Below are 12,733 nucleotides of genomic sequence, written 5' to 3' on the forward strand. Positions count from 1 at the left end.
GACATTGCCCAAGACATTTGGAGTTTCGCACTGAACCCTAATTCCAGGCTGTACGGTCAGGCTGGCTGGGACGAGGCAGGGCAGAAAGCACAGGTGTTTCGGAACATCCAAGGAGTGCAACGTTGGCTGGTATGCAGAGCCCCGTGACTCTTAGAGGCCAATGAGGCCACATTTTCTGATATGAGGCCAGGAAATCATGTAGGGTCCTCTTTGTTTCTCTCTGCAACTGGCCAACACATGAAGTCCCAGGAACAAACTTAAACTCAAATTGTGAATTTCTAGGTCACACGAGGACACAGATTAATCAGAATATTTACCAAATGCTGTCAACACAAGCTGGAGGGAGCAGGCCTGTCGATGCCAGTGACATTTTGTGGATTTCTTGTAGCATGTTTTGTCCATCCTTTCCTTATTAAACATTCAAATCCTCTTCATGTTCTCTAAAACTAGATGCTGTCGTCTGCTCACCCGCTGAGCACCAGTAATCCAAGACACATGCCTGCAGCCACACTGGGCTGGAGGTCCCCAGGGCCCAGTTTCACCACATCATACACAACAGACACAGATGCACACACCAGGCATGTATCACGCAGATGCTACAAAGCATGCAAAGCCAGAAACCTCCCGTGAGACCCAGTCCCTTAGCCAAAACCCCGGAAGTTTTAAGCTGTCCTTGCAGAGCTGAACTATCCTGGCCCACAACACAAAACACCTGGTTCTCACAAGAGCTTCCTGATGTTAACATGGCAAGTGCCACCCCATATTTTGTATGGAGAAACTGAGGCCCAGCTGACCCAGTCACAGAAGTAGTTTAGTAGTCAGGTTTTTTTTTCATTTTTCATGAAGTTTTATTAATATCTCACAGACACATTTTCAGAGATCCTGAACTACCCTAGGCCGTCTTCAGGAGGAAAGAGTAGAAACAAAAAGGCGGAGCCAGTGCAGCACTGGGAGAATCTGCTGACTCCCAAGATAACCGAGAGAGCCTGCCTCATCATGATGGCTCCGCTCTGTAGATGACATGGGTCTTGAGTGGTCAGTAACTGATCTCAAGGCCCTGGAATTTAGTGGCTTGGCCACTGCACTTACGCTGTTTATCATGGTACCTCAGCACAGGGTCCAAGTTCAATCCCAGGCATTCTGGAATCTGTCTTTATGATAGGGAGTCTGATGCCAGGGAAACCTGTATTCCGGCAGTGAATGGACTCCCCCAGTGATCTCATCCCTCCAGCCGCCTGCGTCCCATCCATGTGCCGGGCTCCAGGTGAGCTGACTCCCCAGAGCCCTCCTCACCTGCCTGGTCCGCCTCTCATCCTCTGATCCGATTCCACTAGTGGACCGAACTGAAACAGGCTGCCACCTCCTCCAGGCAAGAACCCTGGGTTATTCACGTTATTTGAGTCCACAAGGTAGGACCAAAAAAATTTGTGGATGACAGTGATGCTGAAGATGATCTGTGATATAATTTCCAGCAAATAACCCTCAAGAACCCAGTGGCCATCTTTGTGACTGAGGATACCAACCCATCATATACTTTCATGTGAGATGAAATGAGATAATGTGAGATACGATATGTACAAAGGCTTCATAAATGGTAAGACATCATACAAGCAATAATGAATACAGTCTCCCTTGCCCTGATCAGTGATTGGTCCATTTCTAATGACCCTTAGCTTTTGATTGATATTTCCAATACCTGAGCCAGACCTATCTGCCCTGTCCATCTTATCAGGAGTTCAAACTTTTTTTTTTTTTAACTTTGGGTTTTTATTTATTTTATTTTATTTTATTTTATTTTATTTATTTATTTATGGCTGTGTTGGGTCTTCGTTTCTGTGTGAGGGCTCTCTCTAGTTGCGGCAAGTGGGGGTCACTCTTCATCGCGGTGCACGGGCCTCTCACTATCGCGGCCTCTCTTGCTGCGGAGCACAGGCTCCAGACGCGCAGGCTCAGTAATTGTGGCTCATGGGCCCAGTTGCTCCGCGGCATGTGGGATCTTCCCAAACCAGGGCTCGAACCCGTGTCCCCTGCATTCGCAGGCAGATTCTCAACCACTGCGCCACCAGGGAAGCCCAGGAGTTCAAATTTTGATAGGCCATCCACCAGTTCCTCTGTTTTAGATACCTGCAACCAGTCAGCCTAGCGCTTTTCCGATGCCCAGACAACCTTTATGTGGCACATTGGAGATGGTTCTTGAAGTAGTGGAGAGCCAGCTTGAACTAGACCTGAGCTTTGGTGTTGGTCCAGTATGCGTTGTAGCTCTTCGCCAGGGCTGTCAGCTCTGGGTCCGCCACTGGAGGATGGGGCTGGTGACCTACAGTCACATCTGAGCGGGACCCCCACAAGCAGGATCCCGAGCCCATCAATAAAGAACTCTGGGTGAGCCACTTGCTGTAGGCAGGGGTCAAAGCCAACTCTTTGGAGCCGTTCTGTGTGGGCCAGGAAGAAGCTGACAGCACCACTGGTCACCACGCAGCTGGGGAAGCCATCCAGGGGCCGGAAAGATCCTGACCGCCAGTGGAGACAGCCCCCATTCTCACTGTGTTCCAGGAACAGCTTAAACTGGAACACATTTCCAAGCACACTGAACGCCTACCACGTCCAGTTCCGTCTTCTCTAGGACATCCACCAGCACCTCAATCTTGGTCTTGTCGTTGAAGAGAAAGTCATCGTCCACCCAGAGAACGTATTTGGTGGTGACCTAAGATATGGCCAGGTTCCTACCAGCAAACCAACCCTTCCCATAAGGCATGGTGTAATATTCCACGTGGTTGTTATTAATTTTCAGGGGCTCCTTGCTGTCATCAGCCACGATCACGGCCAAGTCTGGGTAATGCTCACGAACGCTCTGGAGCATGGTCATGAGCTTGTGGGGACGGAGGAGAGTTTTGGTGGCAATGCTCACCAGGTCTCTGAGCTTCCTCTCCGGTCCAGGGTCATATAACTTGGGCATAACAGGAAGGCGGATGGTCACTGGAAACTTGGCCACTCAGGAATTGGACTCCAGACTCATCACATCCACCCTGCAGCGCTGGTACTCTGTGCTTGTGTATGTCACATGCTGGAGTATGAAATTCAAAAGCTTCCAGTTACTGGTCGAAGTGGTCAGCTGCTTCTGGCCTCCGCCCTGCACCACTCTGTCTGGGATGTCAGCAAGGGTGTTCAGTGTCCCCAGAGAAGCTGTCAGGGTGACCTCATAGAAGGGAGCATGTGGTCCTTCAAACTGGAGACCTGCACGAAGTCATCCCGAAACCCGCCGCCTCGCACATTCCGGGCTGGTGGAGCTGGGCGGCCACCCCGCCGACTGTCCAGCCGTTGGCACCCTAGTAATCAGTTTAGCAGTCAGTCAAGGTTTAGGTTAAAAGCAAAGAAAGGTTTCTTCCCCTACCCGTAGAGGAAAGGGGCTCTTCCTGGCCTGAGGGAGTGCCAGCAGCCCAGGCCTTGCCTCTGCTCTCTGTCCCAGTTTGGGGACTGGCCACTGCTCACCACTGCCCTTCTTACATACCACCTACTCAGAGTCTGGCAAACCCTAAACTTTGGCGATAAAGACCACATTCTGATGGCCGTGCTATGCTGAAGCTGTCTCGTCCTGCCCCCTGACAGCCTGTTGTTAAATATTCAGGAACCTTGCTAGTCAGGTGTTTAAAGGTTGGTATTATGAAACTGACTGTGGTGGGAATATTTATACCATGGAAATCAGCAAATGCCAAATGCCACACATCGGGGACTTTTTTTTTCCTAGAAAGATAGTTCATCAGCACATCACTGCTCGCCAGAGAGAATCACTCTGACTTCAATAAGACCTCAGGACTGGGACTTCCCTGGTGGCGCAGTGGTTAAGAATCCGCCTGCCAGTTCAGGGGATACGGGTTCGAGCCCTGGTCTGGGAAGATCCCACATGCCGCGAAGCAACTAAGCCTGTGAGCCACAATTACTGAGCCTGCGCTCTAGAACCCACGAGCCACAACTATTGAGCCCGCGTGCTGCAACTACTGAAGGCCACGCACCTAGAGCCCATGCTCCACAACAAAAGAAGCCACCGCAATAAGCCCGTGCACTGCAACGAAGAGCAGAGCCCGCTCGCTGTAACTAGAGAAAGCCCGCACGCAGCAACGAAGACCCAACGCAGCCAAAAATAATAAATAAATAAATAGATTTATTAAAAAAAAAAAAGACCTCAGGACTTTTTGAGCAGAGGGGATTTCTCTCAGGATTCATGGTGCATACAACAGAACCTGACTCTGGTAAGCAGATATGGGATTTTGGGGATGGATGTCAGATAGCCTACAGAATCCACAGGAAATCTGGAGAATCAGAATCAGGAAACAGGCTGGAACTGAGCATGGCCAGTCAGGGTCTGCCAGACCAGGCCACCATGCGGCTGGATGCTCGCGTCTCAGTTCTGCTGCCACAGGGCACTGAACCTCAACCCCAAGCACTTCCCCCTCGGCCAGAGAGAATTCTAAATGCACCTGCTCCTTGACATCCCTTGCTCTGGCTCTGAATGGGTGCATTTGATTGGCTGACTTTAAGTCGTATCTGCAACTCCCAGCAGTCAAGGTCATGAAGAACAATTCTCAGGCCTATTCTGCTGCTGCAGCAGGAGGTAGGAAGCTGACAACACTAGCGGATTTGCCAAAGAGAAGAAATACTGAGAATGCCCTCTGCAGAAAGGCTCTCCTGAGCCTGTAGGCTGCTGAGTTGATTGGTCCTAGAGCAACAGAAGAGAGAGCCTTAAAGGGTCCTACCCTCAAATCTGCTCCCACCCTGACATAAGTTCCTCCCTCCTCTGCCCACCTAGTTGTGATTTTTACAAACAAAATCTTGCTTTTACTGAATAAGATCCCTTTCTGAAATGAAATAGCCTTCCCAGATACATCCAGGGCCTGGGTGGCATATTAGTCACTCACACCTTAGTGTGGATCAGTCTAATCTGACATTTTCCCCTTATCCTCTTCATTCAGCTCAACTAAAAGAGTGGGAGTAATTCTCGATCACATACATTAGTGGAAGAATTAAGCATGGATAATCCAGAACAGGTAATCCAAGAAATATTTCCATGTGGCTCTGGGATATAGCATATGAGTCATTCATTATATAAAGGCATTAGAATTGCCTGTGTAAATTATGAGCACAATGGATGGAGAAAGGGCTGCCATAGTCCGTAAGTCCAGGGGTGTCTTTCAGCTTACAGACTGTAAAATCAATGGCACCCCTCGGAGTTGTGCAGTGCACAACCTACACAACTGTATATGGTAGCCCTAGTGGAGGCTGTTCAGGGCTCTCTGAGCAGGAAGGGAAGAAAGCTAAGAAGAAACAACACCAAAGAACACATAGAATTGATCTTATCACTGGGAGAAGATATATTACAAGATTTAATACATAAAATGTAAACATACGCACAGCACATGAACACTTATAATAAAGCATCTTCACACTCATCCAGACCCACCCTAATTCATCTAAAAAGAATCCGAGAAGGACCAAAGGACTTCTCAGTGTTTAACTATGCTTATGAAAACCAAAACATTAGAGATCTTTTCATCATTCAAGGATGTGCTGGTGGGAGGAGGGAGGGGCTGCTGGTAGACAGGTGGGACGACACTGAGCTGCTCAGAAGCCTGGTCCTCAGGTTGTTGAGTGACGAGGGGCTGAGAGGAGAGAAGCACACAGCCCGCCCTGCTCCCCCGAAGGCATGTTCCTTTATCACATGTGAAAGGAACTTACAGAGTAACAAGTACCCGATGCAGGAAGACTTTGGTCTCTAAGTGATCCCATGTTTGCAGGCTGTTGTTGATTTTACCCAAAGGAAAGGAAACAAATCACCACTTTTCTCTTGGAGGCCATGGTTGCAGCCCTGCCTTGGTTTTCTAGTCATCCCAGCAGACCTGGTGTCCGGAGCAGGAGTCAGAGCTCGGCCAGGTCCAGACCGTACAGCAGACCTCGGGAGACAAGTGGGCCCATCAGCCTCGGACCTGGGCACGCTGTCCCCTGAGCTCTCTGGTTCAACTGAAATCAAGCTGGACTTGGGCCGCCAAGTCCAGAAAACAAGGCCTTAGCTTGTGGTTAGGAGGCCTGGGCGCTAATCCTGCTGCCACCCAACTCGCGGGGTGGGCTAAGAAAGCCCCTTCCCTTCCTGGGCCCCGGATGGAGGCTACTGGGGCTCTTCCTCGTTCCCGCCGTGGCTGCTGAAGTGCTCAGGCTGCTCTGGAGACCTCTGTCTGATCCATAACTGCGCACACCACACAGTGCTGACCTCAAGCACATACATGGAGCTGGGTGTCCCCTTGGGCCTCCTCCTTTTGCCACCTCCCAAAGACCCATTCTCTCAGAGTCAGTCCAGGCTCCCGGTAGCCTGCCACCCCAGGAAGGACCTCACAAGGATTAAACGTGAAAAACAAAAGCAGATGAAGGAAACTCAGGGAAATATATTTTATAATCCATCAGGGGGAAATGCCTTTTTAGGCATGTCACAAAACCTCAATATCCATAAAATATGAGATCGACAATTTTGACTAGATTTCCATATTAAGAAGACGAACACCAAACAGCAAAAGCAAAGATAAATGAAAACCTAGAAGAAAATATTTGGAACTTATATCACAGGTAAAAGATGAATTTCCTTGAGACTTAAAAAGCTCCTTTGGAGTTTGAGAGATCTAATAACTAGTATCCCTTTTCCCACCAAAATTCCAAACCAACTTGTAATAGACACAGGAATAGGTAAATGAGGACCCCAAAACCAGCTTTATCACTCACAGAGTTTTGAAGAACATAATTTAGGTATGCAAACAATGGGCCTCCTAATACCAGACCCTGGGATGAAGCAGATCTGCCCCCAGATCACAGGCAACTGTGGAAACTTGCAGGCCTCACCTGGCAAGGGCAGGGCCTCTGTTGCTAAGTTGACTGCAGAGCCAAGGGCCACCAGGAGCACCTGTGTTCTGGAGGCAGGCAGATCCCAAAGGGCAGGGAGAGAGAGGCAAGGCCTGTTCACTTCCTCCTCCCAAACTTACCAATCAGATAATTTACTTCTCTCCCCCACAGCTGAAGTGAGTGAGGGGGGAGGGGGTCAGAAAGAGGACAAGATTTACATTTACTGATGTCCTTTCACTTGGAAATATAAAGCATGGAGAAGGGAAATCCTCCCCCGCTTCCAATAAATTCAAATAAGTCAGTAGAAGAAGAGCAATAGTACAAAAGAAAAATGAGAGGAGATATGAACAGACCATGCATGGAAAAGGAAATTCAGATACACGTACAAACATATGTGAAAGATGCAAAACCTCACTCACAATATAAAAATCCAAATTACAACTACCATGAAATATCACTCTGTACTTATCAAACTGGCAAAAGTCAAAAAATTTGTCACCACGTTGTATTGGTACAAATGTGGGGAATCAACATCCTCAGACATTGCTGGGGCGATGGCATAGCTTTTATGGAGGACAGTTAGGCAATAGGAATCAAAATTCGAAAGGCAATTACCTTTGACCCAGCAAATGCACTTCTAGGTATTTATCCTACAGATTTGAGATACGTGATATTCATGGCAGTATTGTTTTTGTAAATGCAAAAGATTGAAACGAACCGATATGTACATCGATAGAGGACTAATAAAATAAATCAAAGTACATCAGTGCAATATAATAATATAGAGCTATAAATATATTTAGGTAGTTCTGTATGTCCTAATATGAAATGACCTCCAAGGAAAGTAATATGAAATAAAGATACAAAATTTTTTGTACAGAATGCTACCATGTCCTTAAAGAAAATAATATATGTGCTTAGATATGCACAGACTCCTTCTAGAAGTTCACATAAGAAACTGGTTCCTTTAGACAAACTGGGAGATGGGGGATAAGGTGAGTAGGAGACCCACTTTTCACTGCATCATTGTATGATGATAAGGGCCCATAGGATGAGTAAGGTAGACTATCTATCTTTTCCTACTTAATGTGAATTTTCTTTAATGGATGACTTTCACCTAGTGGGGAGCTGCTGTCATGATGTGGTAGGTTTGGAAAGAGGCTGCTTTTGGAGCTGAGGCTCTTGATGGGAGGTGACGGGCCTTGTGGGCCCTCAAGATAGTGGGTTTCGAATAGCCAGAGGCCAAAACAAACACACACAGAAGAGCTAAGTGTAAAAGAGGGATCGGAGATGAGGACAAACCTCATGAACTAAAAGGCTGGGTCTGCTAAATTCTTACGGTAGAGGCAGACATGTCTGAGGACAGGAAAATGCATGCCCTGCTGTTCAGAGCACCTGCTTCAGAGCTGCGAATGAAGACAAAGGACCTTTAAGCCACAGCCTCCTGACTGTTTGCTCCCCAGCCACTGTGGCAGCTGTTGAAATAGCCCTTCCATCCCACTAGAATCTGGAGATAAACATCCTGTGAGGAAACCACAGCAAAGAGAAATTGTTCACTGTGGGCCATTCATCAGTGGGAAGCCTCTGTCACAGAACTCCACTCCTGGAGCTAAAGACTGCCCCCAAAGGGCAGGCATCACAATGCACGGCCCCTGTCAGGAGCAGGAATATCCAACACTGCCAAGGGATCAGTGCTGCTGCTGAAGAAGCCACACAGCACGCACTGCCCACAAGGCCAGACTGTACAGCTGTGAACCGGGGGTGCATCCATGAGGGTATGTGTGACTGTTGACTTTACATGTCAACTTGACTGGGCCACAGTGTACCTGATATTTGGCCAGACGTCATTCTGGGTGTGTCTGTGAGGGTGTCTCTGGATGAGATTAACATTTGAATCAGTAAACTGAGTAAAGCAGACTGCCCTCCCTAACGTAGGTGGGCCTCATCCAATCAGTTGAAGGCATGAATAGGACAGGAAGGCTGACCTTTTCTTAGGGAAGAGGGCACTCCTCCTGCCCCTCTGTTTGAACTGGGACATTGGTCTTTTCCAGTCTTCAGACTAGGACTGAAATATTGGCGCACACAAGTGTCTGTTCTGGGCAGTCACTGCTTCAAACTCTTCTGGCTTCTGTCATTTCCACCACACGCATGGGTGCAGCAGCAGGAGAAGAGGGAATGTGGTTGACCGCTACAATGGTGCACTCTGAGAATGCCTTCACTGACTTCAAACCTCATCTCCCTTACCGGAGACCCTTACACCCATGAATGCTCTGTCCTAATCTGTCCAATTAACCTTCCTAATAGACCATAAGTTATAAACCCTAGGGTCTACAGGGACCTGGCCGGTAACAAAAATGTCTGAAATGTGAGTGGTGGAGACTGTGACAAGGTGGAGAGCGGGTACCCCATCAAGCACATGCAAATTCTAATTTTTATTAAACAACATGCTGTCAACACAAAACACACCACTGTGTAACCTTTGTGGGCTACAAGCTCCCCATGGCTAGTTACAATGAAAACTAAAGTTTCAGATAAAAATAATGACAAACAATAGCATTGCAATTAACAACCAGGAACTTCTCTAAGATAGAGTGTGAAATAAAAATCCTTACAACAATCCCATGAGGGAGGCGCTACTATTATTTATTTTACAGGTGAGAAAACTGAGGCACAGAGAGGTTAAGTAGCTTATCTAAAATCACACAGTTAGTAGTATTAGAGTCAGAACTTGAACTTAAGTATTCTGTCTGCAAAGCCATTGAAATTGGGCTTGTTGTGAATTCAAACGCTACAAGAGAACTGTACTCTGTTACACAGGGGCATGATTATTGACGTGTCTGGCTGTATTCCTACAAAGTGCCCTGGAATCCTGAGCATACATCCAGGGATTTCCAATCCCTATAGAGAACCAATCCCTGTCAAGAAATTCCCTCTTTTATCAATGGGGTTTGCTTGGTGGATTAGCTGGATAATTGACTCTGTTCTCTACTTTCTTCAGTGTAGATGGACACAGTGACCAGTAAAAGCCAATGTCTTTCTGACTTAAAAGCCAAGGCTTTGCTGTGGTAGGATGCTCACGTTGTGGAGGGCATTCTCCACACAGCTTTGTGACCTTGAGCAAGTCCCCAAGTCACGAGGGCTTTCACCTGTGAGCAGATCAGGCTGGAGGAGATGTTCTCTTAGGTTCACCTGGGCCCATGAGACAAAGTTAAAAGTAGGGTTTTAGGGCTTGGCTTAGTCAGCTCAGGCTGTTATAACAAAATACTATAAACTGGGTGGCTTAAACAACAAACATTTCTCACAGTTCTGGAGGCTGGGAAGTTCAAGATCAAAGTGCCAACAGATTCAGTGTCTGGGGAGGGCCCTCTTTCTGATTTGCAGACAGCCACATTCTTGCTGAGTCCTCCCATGGCAGAGAGGGCTCTGGTCTCTTCTTCTTCTTGTAAGGGCACTAATCCATCATGGGGGCTCCACCCACATGACCTCATCTAAACCTAACTATCCCCCAACTACAAATACTATCACATTGGCAATTAGGGCTTCACTTCATGAATTTGGAGGGGTGGGGACACACACATTCAGTCCATAGCAGGGCTGACAGCTGAGTATAGTTGCTGAAAACACACCTTGAAAGACTGTACCATGCTTATCACACAACTTCATGGCAGCCGTCCCTGGCCTTCCTTTCTGTCTGACCACCTGCTTGCTAGCTAACAGCATGTACTATAATTCTGGGGAACCTCAGTCCTATCTTCCAAGTCTCCATTCCCAGACCACTGCATAATCTGGGCCTTCACACCTGTTCTTCAGCCCTCACCCAGTGAGGGCTTTGAGCACAAGCCAGAGGGTAACTAGAAACCCCTTTACTCTTGTGGTTCCCAGATTCACCCCCTGAGGACCTGCATGTTCGAATTTTGTTGTTGTATTCATTTGCAAAAAGCCAAATAAAGAACTTGCACCTGAAAAACATTGAACCTTATATGGTACTTGGAGTTCCAGGATGTAAAACTAGAGGTTAATCGTATACTCCTGCACAGGGGAGAGAGCCGAGGAACTAGAGAAGTAGCTTTCCAAAGCACACAGCTGGCCCTGGATATCTTCCCAGCTCTGCTGGAGAAGGAAGGGTAGGTCGCTCCCCAAGGGCCAGGCAGCCAACGCCTCCCCAGGCAAGGTGGCCAGCCAGAAGAATCCCATAGTCCAAGGTCTCTGGCAATCCTGAGGTCCGGCATGCAGGTCGGGCAGGATGCTGCTGCTACAGCCTGGAGCCACTGCCCACCACCAGCTGGTGGTGGCACTTCAGGCCTCTCCAAAGGGCACGGCTTGTGGCTCTCATGACCATACAAATAGCCAAAAGAGCTGTTTAAGTGATCAGTGATCTAAGTATCTATTAATGCTCAACAAGCCACCCCAACCCAATGGCATTAAACAACGATCCCTTATTATTATTATTTCCATGGGTCGAGGAGTTGAATGGGCTCCGCTAGACGGTTCTCATCCAGGTCCCTCACGCCATTGTGGGCAGGCAGTGGCTGGGGCAGGAGAAGTCTCTGAGGCTTCCTCCCTTAAGGGAGGAAACTGGGACCTCAGCTGAACACCCCCAGCACGGCCTTTCCACGTGGCCTGGGCTCCCTTACTTTAGTCTTCATTAAGCTTCTGCTCTGCGATGGGAGATACAGGGAACAAGGAGGTTTAGACCATGGTATCCCCCCTCCATAAATTCAGTCTCACTTGGGAGATGGCACCAAAAAAAAAAAAAAAAAATCAAGAAAACTAAAGAGCCACAGGAGATAGCAATGAAGCAGGCAGTGTGGGCAAGGAGGGTGAGATGAGTCGATTTCAGCCTAGAGGAGGAGTGGCCCGCCAAGGGAATATGCTGGGAGTGGGTCATAAACTTACACCGTCGGCACTATCTTCTGTGCTGCCATTCTTCTCATTGCTGTTAGCAAGTCTGTTTATTTTGCCTGTGTTTCTTTTGCTCTGTGTTGCTGTCAAACTGGAGTGAGTAGAGCAGGTGATGAAAGTAGTGTTTGGCCCACCATGTAGGAATGGAGGGGAAAGATCTAGGATGCAATAACTCCTGCCCAACTTTAAGCATTTATTCTTCTCATGGAGGGTTGAGGTCACCCACCTGAGAGAAGCAGAGCAGTGCAGAGCTGGTATGTGGGATGCAGGGATTAGAGCTAACATAGGAGGCCCTGTCTAAGGCATCTGGGGGCTGAAACAGCCCAAGGGGTGTCCAGGTCAAATCCTAGGACAGTATGCAGTGTCACCCATCTTGGTAAACAAAGCTCGTATGATGAGCCCAAAGCGTACGGGCTGGCCCGAGAGTGAGAAGCAGCCAAAGAAAGGCCAGAGATGGTTGAAACTGTAATCAAACAAGGGCTCCATCACGAGCAAGGGGAGCAGGGTACGGAGTGCCTGGTTTTGCCTTTACTGAACTTAAGCCATGTGGTGTTTGGGTGAGTCAGACTGTATGCCAAACAACCTAATCTCTGCTTAAATAATAGCAATGATGGTCAAGACTGAGTGCCTACCACGTGGCAGGCACTCTGCTAAGCAGTTCCTGTGCAAATCTCCTTTAATCCTCTTAACAACCCTATGAGGGGTTATTATCCCTGTTTTACAGATGAGAAAACTGAGGCTCAGAGAAGGGAAAGTATTTGTTCAGGATCAGCTGTTAACTCTGACCCTTGGCAGTCAGACTTTGCCCCAAAAGGAGCTTTCACTGGGGCCACCACGCAATGCGCACAATGCACCTGTGATGGTGGTGGGTTTTTTCCTTTTATTCCCAATGAGAAAAATGGAAAATAAGAGACTTGCCTGAGGTCCAACAAAGCGGGTAAGTGGCAGAATAGGG

At 48.0% G+C, this 12,733-nt stretch overlaps 1 pseudogene across 1 annotated transcript in view; it reads right to left on the reverse strand.

The window, feature by feature from the left end:
• Positions 1-369: 369 nt before the first annotated feature.
• LOC309643924 (beta-1,4 N-acetylgalactosaminyltransferase 2 pseudogene) overlaps positions 370-12,733 on the reverse strand; it is a 30,237-nt pseudogene continuing 17,873 nt past the window's right edge. Inside the window, exon 3 of the transcript in view lies at positions 370-3,231. The product of the transcript in view is annotated as a beta-1,4 N-acetylgalactosaminyltransferase 2 pseudogene (transcript). The remainder of the gene's footprint in view (positions 3,232-12,733) is intronic.

This window comes from Balaenoptera physalus (genome assembly GCF_965194825.1).
Source record: "Balaenoptera physalus genome assembly, chromosome: 15".
Classification (NCBI taxonomy): Eukaryota; Metazoa; Chordata; class Mammalia; order Artiodactyla; family Balaenopteridae; genus Balaenoptera; species Balaenoptera physalus.